This window comes from Octopus bimaculoides, chromosome 5 (assembly GCF_001194135.2).
Source record: "Octopus bimaculoides isolate UCB-OBI-ISO-001 chromosome 5, ASM119413v2, whole genome shotgun sequence".
NCBI lineage: Eukaryota > Metazoa > Mollusca > Cephalopoda > Octopoda > Octopodidae > Octopus > Octopus bimaculoides.
The window spans coordinates 37517320-37520546 of record NC_068985.1 but is presented as its reverse complement, the minus strand read 5'-3'; positions in this window follow the sequence as shown (position 1 = coordinate 37520546).

Genomic DNA, 3227 nt, shown 5'->3' with positions numbered 1-3227 from the left:
CCCCGCCCCATCATCGCTTGACAACTGATGCTGGTGTGCTTACGTCCCCGTAACTTAACGGTTCGGCAAAAAGACCGATAAAATAAGAACTAGGCTTCCCAAAAATAAGTCCAGGGTCGATTTGCTCGACTAAAGGCGGTGCTCCAGCATGGCCGCAGTTAAATGACTGAAACAAGTAAAAGAGTAAAGAGAACTATGACATATATAATACATCTATATTACTTCGTATATTAGGTCGTATCATAAAGTTCCCAGACTAGTTATGTAGCGCGCCAACAAATGGCAGCATGTGGTTGTGTGCGCAGTGAGAGCTAGCAGTGACATTCATGTAGCAGTGTGCCGAGTGACATCGCTATATTTACTACGCATGTTGTGATTTTGTGATCACGTGTATGCTGTAGTCTGCGATTTTTGTCATGGTCGGGAACAAAGACCGAATGTGAAATTCTGCGTTAAACTTGGAAAGCCTGCCACAGACTCATTGAGCATGCTTCAGCAAGCATACGGCGACGGGGCAGTTGGTCGTACGCAATGTTTTGAGTGGCACGGGCGTTTCAAAAGCTGAAGAACGTTACTGGAAGACGATGAGCGATCTGGAAGACCATCAACGAGCGTCAAACGTCACCCCTGGAAATATGGGGAAACATCATCAGCTTGTGCATGCAATGCTAACGTCTGAATTGAACATGCGGCGTGTCTCAGTCAAGTTTGTCCCTCGCTGGTTGAGCAATGAGCAGAAAGAACATCGCGTCGAAGTCTCTCAAGATCTTTGTCAGGTGACCCATCTGGTGACCTATCCCTCATGTCGAGGATCGACACCAGTGATTACAAAAGTGGCAGGAACGCTGGGACCGGTGTAGTGCTGCGCAAGGTGACTAATTCGAAGGAGATGATGTTAAAACTTAGGTAAATAAGTTAATTTTTATTAAACACAGCTAATCCAGGAACTTTTTGATACCACCTCGTTCATATATATTACATATATAATGCAAAAGCCAGTAGAAAGATAAATTTTATTCAACGCGTAGATACTGAACAGTATATATACAAAGGATTTTCTGAGAAAATTCACATTTAATGGATTTAATGGAAGATAGTTTACTTTAAATAATTTTACTGATAAAAATTTTTGGAACTCTTTCAATGTTCACTCCATTTCTCTTTTCGCAATAACGTGGAAAATATGGTCTGCCTTTGATATTTTTATATTTTATAATATTTCGCACACTAGTTCAACAGTATGGCTTCTTATATTAGGGTAGCGCGAAGAGTTTCTCATTACAGTGAATTTTAGTACCAACATAAATGAATGAACCCCTGTTGATACCCGGTGGAATAACAGAGATTTAGGCGCAGCCTGGTTGTATGATTAAGAAGATCACTTTGTAACTACATACCTTCGGGTTCAGTTTCGCTGCGCAGCACCTTCGACAAGTGTCTTCTGCTATAGCCCCAGATCGACCAATGGATTGTGAGTGAATTTGACAGACGGAAACCTGTAAAAGCTACTGAGCCCCCCCAAATTACAGAATCATTCCAGGACTGTGTTCTCTTGCAGATGCAGAATCAAAAGCGATGAGACCGACACTGCAAGAAAGAAAGTGCAGCTAATAATGCAGCAGGAAGACATTCCTGAGCACTTTCTTCACAGCAGAACTAAGAATATAGAGAAAGAGAAAAATGTGGATTTATTTGCTGCATCTCCGTGGTCAGTTAAGGAGTGTCCTGTCGCTCTCCTCTCTCTCTTCTTTCTCTCTCTCTCCTCTTCTATCTCTCTCTTACTGAAGATATCCCAGTTCAGGATCGAAACCGATCAAACTGATTCATCTCATTCTGCCGATGCTATATCGTACACAGTGAGAAGGTATTTACATCTGTGTTGGTAAAAATGTTTAGATATACGTTGTTCTACAGATTACTGCTGGAACAAAATACATTAACGCAACAGTAATTCATGTGAAAGCATACATGCACACACACACACACACACACACACACACACACACACACACACACACACGCACACACGCACACATACATAAACATATATATAGCGGTGTATTGTTGAAAAGCATTATATAGTGCTATTTGGTTTGTTTTGTGGCAAATAGCGAAAATATTAGTTATAATTCATATAATTGTTAGTGCTTCTACATCTATTATTATTATTATTATTATTATTATTATTATTATCATTATTAATATTATTATTATTATTGTTGTTATTATTATTATTATTATTATTATTATTATTATTATTATTATTATTATTATTATTATTATTGTCATTATTAGAAAATTCTGTATAGACTTATTAGTAAAGAAATTTGTAACGGGAAGCAGGTGGACTTCATTAACAAAGCGTAATAAAAGGAAACAAGAAAATACACAAGCACTTTGTTTCTGGGTCTCTCTCTCACTCATCCCACTTCGCATACAAACACACATAAATACACATGCACAAACGCACATCAACAATAAACAAGAATACAGTATGATATAAACAAAAATGAAAAAAAAAAAAAAAAATCAACACCAAAATAATTCATAAACAAAAGAGATCGATTTGCGATTTGTTCGTGTAATTGAGTCCGACATGTGCTGGCTGGAATTGTAAATGCTATTAAGAACTTGGACAAGACCGTTCAAATAATGGAAATAGCGAGCGATAATGATACAAATAGTGGGTAGGAATGGAGAGAAGCATGAAATTAATATCGTTGCTGCTACTGCTAAGTGTAGCAGCTATAAAAGGCATTAAGTTTACACTAGGATCAGAGGGTTTTGTTGCTGTAGTAATTTACAGATTTGGACTTTCTCAATGATTTTGTTTTTTTCTTTTCGTAAAACGGCAAGAAACAAGATTTCATTTAGTTTCGTTTAGTTATTTAGTTTTTCTGAATAGTGAGCCGGTTATTCTCTTTTCAAGTGGCACGAACGCAGTGGTAAATGTTTATGCGTCCATATATATATGCATATATGCATTTATAAACATGTGTGTGTATATGCATGTGTGTGTGTTTGTGTTTGCGTGCATATATATATATGTATATATGCACACATATATGTACATATGTTTATACATTTATACACAAGTATATAGATATATAGAGAGATAGATATAGACATGTATAATATATATATATATATACGTATAGATGTATATATATTTGTGTGTCTGTACATACATTTATATGCATATATATATATATATATATATATATATA